Source organism: Pseudophryne corroboree, chromosome 11 (assembly GCF_028390025.1).
Source record: "Pseudophryne corroboree isolate aPseCor3 chromosome 11, aPseCor3.hap2, whole genome shotgun sequence".
Lineage (NCBI taxonomy): Eukaryota > Metazoa > Chordata > Amphibia > Anura > Myobatrachidae > Pseudophryne > Pseudophryne corroboree.
This window is the reverse complement of record NC_086454.1, coordinates 312,355,829-312,361,596: the sequence shown is the minus strand read 5'-3', so window position 1 is coordinate 312,361,596 and position 5,768 is coordinate 312,355,829.

Genomic DNA, 5,768 nt, shown 5'->3' with positions numbered 1-5,768 from the left:
AGAAAGATGTCAGAGTAGGTATGAGAGATGGGGAGGGTTGGTAAGGGATGGGAGAAGGCTGGTTACTGATGGTCTGGTGTGATGTGATGTCCTGACATATGGAGTCAATTTTGGATGTGAAGTAAGTGGCAAAGTCAAGAGCAGAGAGTGAGGAAGGGAGACGAGGTGGAGGTGGGCAGAGGAGTGAGTTGAGAGTGGCAAAGAGGCGCCGGGGGTTGGAAGACTGGGAGGAGATGAAGTTCTTGAAGTATGACTGTTTAGGAAGAGAAAGGGCAGCACTGAAGGATGAGAGCATAAGTTTGAAATGGAGGAAGTCTGCCTTAGAACATGATTTCCTCCAGTGTCGCTCAGCAGTACGTGAGCATGTTTGCAGATATCTGGAGCATTTGGTGTGCCAGGGTTGAGGTGCTAATTTGCGAGGGTGAATAGTGGTTGGTGGAGCAACAGAGTCAAGAGCAGAAGTAAGGGATGCATTGTATGTGGAAGTGGCTTGTTCAGGGCATGAGAGAGAGAATAGGAGAGAGAAGTGAGTCAAACAGGGAGGAAAGGAATGTGTGTCAATATCTTCAATGTTACACTTAGTGATGGTATCCTTAGGAGGTAGAGATGGGGAAGTCGAGAGAGATAGGTTAAAGGAGAGCAGGTGGTGGTCAGAGAGGGGAAATGGGGAATTGGAAAAATCAGAAATATCACAGCGGTGAGTGAAGACCAGATCCAGTGGGCTCCCATTCACATGGGAGGGTGAGGAGGTCCACTGGGAGAGACCAAGTGAAGAGGTGAGGTTAAGGAGTTTAGAGGCAGGGGATTGTGTGGGGATGTCAATAGGGATGTTGAAATCGCCTAGGATAATGAAGGGAATGTCAGAAGAGAGGAAGTGAGGAAGCCAGGAAGAAAAGTTGTCGATGAATTTGGAAGCAGTGCCAGGGGGGCGGTAAATGACAGCTACTCTAAGATGGACTGGTTGGAAGAGGCATATGGCATGGTGGTATGAGTTGGTAGGAGTAACTAGAAGATAAAAGGACCCCAACACCATCCCCATGGCGACCCCCAGGTCGGGGTGTGTGTGTGAATGTGAGGCCCCCAGCAGAGAGAAGTAGTGTAAGAGGGCATAATCTAAGTTTCAGTAATGGCTAGTAGGTGTAGGGGGTTGGAAATGAAAAGGTCATGAGTGGGGACCAGTTTGTTACAAACAGATCTGGCATTCCAGAGGGCACAGGATAGGGGGTATGAGTTTGTGGGAGAGATGTAAATGAGATTATCAGGGTTGCTGTAGCGATGAGGTGAGATTAATTTTGAGGGCAGGGATGATGAGAGAGTAGTGATGGTATGGGTGCCTGAGCTAGGAGGGGAAACTGCAGGAGGTGGGCAGGGAGGGAGGTCAGTGTGATGTGGATGGGGGTGTGGGGAGGTGACAGGGAAGGGAGAGAGGGAGCAGGGCTGAGTTGTGGGGTAGCAGGACCATGGGGCAGAGGTGAATAAAAGTGGGGTAACAGGAAAGGAGGGGGAAGGAAACAGAGGGATGGAGGGGAGACAGAGGAAGAGGTGTAGTAGACAAGGGTGGAAGGATAAAGATACATTATTAGGTAGACACTGAGTGATGTGGGGAGTATAAGAAAGCCTTGACATAGTGTTTAGTATGTAAATAGGTTGAGGGAAAGTGGAAGTAGGAGAGGAGACTGTAAGGGATACAGAGTAGAAGAATTGCAGAAATGCAGGTGAGAAAAGCAGTGTAGGCTCAATGGGTGTAGATTTAGTATGAAATGAGTCAAAAGTGTAGATAAAGTGGGTGCAGAAATGTATTTTGGCTGTATGAAATGAAAGGATTGTGAGAGGGTTAAGAAGCAATGGTAATTCTGTTCAATTTTTTAAGTGTTTGTAGATGAGAAGATTAACTCACAATTGTCCCAAAGAAAATCTTTGTGATCCTGATTATGGATGGAAACTTGATCTTACATATGTTCCTTCCTGCAAATGGGTTGAATAGTGTTCACAGAGTGAAAGTTGGAGGGTGATAGATTTGCATATACAGTTGATATTGATAAGTAGTTCATCTGTTGTTGTTTGTGGTTTTCTTTCAGTTTTTCGTCCAGTTTAAGTCCAGGCTAAGTCCAGGCTTTGATATTAAAATTATATATCTACTCCCTTTGAGCCTACTCCCTTCAAGTCCTACACCCTGGATCAATCAGCCAGGCTTAATCAGCCAGCTATACTCTAAATCGGATTGGAGACATACTGTATGTCTGGTCATTCACGCCCTGCTTTCCACAAGAAGAGAGCTTAGCTGTCACTCCTATAAAGCGTCTCACCTGCTAAGAAATCCTCTAATACATTGGAATCTGATATTACGTTACAGCAGGTTTTGGGTGCAGTAACTTCATGTGAGAAGCAACTGGATGATCGCACAGGGGAAGTGCAATCTGATCTATCAATTATTCATCAAGACCTTCAAAATGTTTGCGAAAGGGTTGGTGAAGCAGAGATGTGTATCTCCAGGTTAGAGGACTCTTTTGTGCCTATGAAAATATGGGTTGACTATCTGGACTCTCCAATGAAGGTTGTTCAGAGGAAGTTAACTGTTATGGAGGGTCGCCTTTGTTGCAATAATGTACGTTTTATAGGATTGCCAAAGAGAGAGGAGGGCACTTGCCCAGAGTAGTTTCTCTAGAAAATGGCTGGTGGAGACCTTCCGGCAAGTTGGATGAAATTTATATAACAAGTATATAGAGGCACATGCTCATCCAAGAGTGGTTCCTCCAGCAGTTGTATAAGTGGGAGATAGTCAATCTCCCTAGAAAGCAAAGAAAAATAGAATATATAAACAGCGCTTAACAGAATTTCATAACAGCCTAAGAGCATTTAATGAAAAATTTGTTAAAAACAATGTAAATACACAAAAAGTGAGGCAAGATGTAAAATCTTTGCATGTGAAGGTAAGCAATAGATCGTACACCAGTACTGTGACTTTTGCTCTTCTTTTTTTTTCTGCTAACTCATTCTGATTTGTGTCTTTTCACCAAGTTGTAATATACAGTTGAAATATCATGTCTGTTCACCTCCTTATGCATATCTCAGATGTTAGTACTCAGTCTTCTTAAGAAGTCCTATTTTCATGCCCTTTCGAAAGAATGTGGTTCCAGCTAGATATTCTGCATACTTCTCTGTATGAACATAAGTCATTAGGATATCTCTATACTATGCACTTTTGTTAATTTATATTTACATAAATAAGACATATAGACTATCTGCAGCAGGCACAATGTTAAATCAAGTTATATACAAGAACTCTTTATTAAATATTTTTCAGGTACAGTACCACTCAAAAGTTAGGACACACCTTCTCATTCAATGGTTTTTATTTATTTTAATTGTTTTCTACATTGTAGATTAATACTGAAGACATCAAAACTATGAAAGAACACATATGGAATCATGTTGTAAACAAAAAAGTGTTAAACAAATCAAAATATGTTTTATATTTTAGATTCCTCAAAGTAGCCCCCTTCTGCTTTGATGACAGCTTTGTACAATCAGCTTCATGAGGTAGTCTCCTGGAATGGTTTTGAATTAACAGGTGTGCCTTGTCAAGAGTCAGTCTGTGGAATTGCTTGCCTTCTTAATGTGTTTGAGACCATCAGTTGTGTTGTGCAGAGGTAGGGTTAGTACACAGTGGACACCCCTATTTGACTACTGTTGTAATCCATATTATTGCACGAACCACTCAACTCAGCAAAGAGAAACGACAGTCTATCATTACTTTAAGACATGAAGGTCAGTCGATACGGACAAGGAAAATGTCAAGAACTTTGAATGTATCCTCAAGTGCAGTTGCAAAAACCATCAAACGCTATGATGAAACTGGCTCTCATGAGTACCGCCCCAGGAAAGGAAGATTAAGAGTAACCTCTGCTGCAGAGGATAAGTTCATTAGAGTTACCAGCCTCAGAAACTGCTACTTAACAGCACCTCAGATTAGAGCCTGCATAAATTCTTCAGAGTTCAAGTAGCAGACAAATCTCAACATCAACTGTTCAGAGGAGACTGCGTGAATCAGTCCTTCATGGTCAAATTGCTGCGAATAAGTGGCTGAGTACTGAGGATGAACAAGAAGAAGATAATTATTTGGGCCAAGAAACACAAGGAATGGACATTAGACCAGTGGAAATATGTACTTTGGTCTGATGAGTCCAAATTTGAGATGTTTGGTTCCAACTGCCATGTCTTTGTGAGATGAAGAGAAGGTGAGCGGATGGTTTCTGCATGTGTGGTTCCCACTGTGAAGCATGGAGGCACACTTAACCAGCATGGCTACCACAGCATTCTGCGGCGCCATGCCATCCCATCTGGTTTGCGCTTACTGGGACCATCATTTGTTTTTCAACAAGACAATGACCACAAACACACCTCCAGGCTCTGTAAGGGCTACTTGACCAAGAAGGAAAGTGATGGAGTGCTGCGTCAGATGACCTGCCCTCCGCAATTACCCGACCTAAACCCAATTGAGATGGTTTGGAATGAGTTGGACTGCAGAGTGAAGGAAAAGCAGCCAACAAGTGCTCAGCACCTCTGGGAACTCCTTCAAGACTGTTGGAAAACCATTCCAGGAGACTATTTTCTTATTATTTTATTAAGTTGCTTATATAGTGCAGCATATTCCATTGTGCTTTACAATTAGAACAACAGTAATAGTACAAAACTGGGTAAAAACAGACAGACATAGAGGTAGGAAGGCCCTCCTTGCAAGCTTACAATCTATAGGGAAATAGGCATTGATACACAAGGATAGATGCTACCTATTGCATAATGGTCCACCAGCTTGCTAGGTTCTTAATGGGTTGTATGATATGATCACCCAGCAATTTTGGCAAGGGGTCAGGAGGGTGTGAGAGTAAAGAAAGACAAAATATGTGAGGTTATGTGTACTGTACAGAGAGGCTGTCATTAGATAGGGAAGCATTGAAGGTTTATGCGGGTGGGTCTGGAATTTGATAGGCTTGTCTGAAGAGGTGAGTTTTCAGGGAACGTTTAAAGGTTTGGAGACTAGAGGTGAGTCTTATTGTGCATGGGAGGGCATTCCACAGAGTGGGTGAATCCTGGATAAAGTCCTGTAATTTTGAGTGGGAACAAGTTATACGTGTAGATGAGAGACATAGATCTTGTGCAGAGCGAAGAGGTCGGTTAGGAAGATATCTTGAGATGGGTGAAGAGATTGGTGCAGTTTGGTTAATAGCCTCGTATGTAAGTAAAAGTGGGGCAGATGTATTAACCTGGAGAAGGCATAAGGAAGTGATAAACCAGTGATATGTGCAAGGTGATAAAGGCACCAGCCAATCAGATCCTAACTGTTAATTTACATATTGGAGCTGATTGGCTGGTGCGTTTATCACCTTACACATATCACTGGTTTATCACTTCCTTATGCCTTCTCCAGGTTAATACATCTGCCCCAGTATTTTATAGTTAATACGGTAGAATACCTGTAACCAATGGAGGGACTGACAGAGCAGATCTGCTGATGATGAACGTCTAGCAAAAAAAAATTAGCCTTGCAGCTACATTCAAAATGGATTGTAGTGGTGAGAGCCTATGTTTGGGAAGACCAGTCAGGAGACTATTACAATAATCAATGCGGGAGATAATGAGAGAAAATGGATCAGAGTTTTTGCTGTGTCTTGTGTTAGATATGGTCGTATTTTGGATAGGTTTCTTAGATATATGTAACATGGTTTTCAGACAGATTGAATGTGGGCAGGGCCGGACTGGCCATCCTG